Genomic DNA, 478 nt, shown 5'->3' on the forward strand with positions numbered 1-478 from the left:
TGTGAAATAAAAAAAAATGTTTGGTGGGGGTAGGGGGAGTATGGGAGTTTGTCATAATTTGTCATAATTAGAATTTGAGTGTTGTTCTTGAATACCAACAGTTTCTATTGTTGTGTTCTCTTTCAGCACCACGAAGCCCAAGAAGAAGTTTTTGATTCTATCTATGAAAACCTGTGAATGAATGAATGAATGAATGAATGAATGAATGAAGTTAATTAATTTTACCTGCTAGATTGTACTTGGTGTCAAATAAAGATTTTTTATATGTATATATTTTAATATTTTATGGGCCAGTGTAACATAAAATAACAAAATAAATGAAAGATTAAAACAATTAAAACTGCATCAATATGTGTCTTTTTTCCCCAAAATCTCTCGCTCCATGCATAAAAATGAAAGATTTATTGTAGCCTGTGAAGGACCCGCCTTTGCGGTGTGTAAACCAATCAAAAGACAGCTTTATATGTGTCCAACCAAT

This window comes from Ctenopharyngodon idella, chromosome 1, assembly GCF_019924925.1.
Source record: "Ctenopharyngodon idella isolate HZGC_01 chromosome 1, HZGC01, whole genome shotgun sequence".
Lineage (NCBI taxonomy): Eukaryota > Metazoa > Chordata > Actinopteri > Cypriniformes > Xenocyprididae > Ctenopharyngodon > Ctenopharyngodon idella.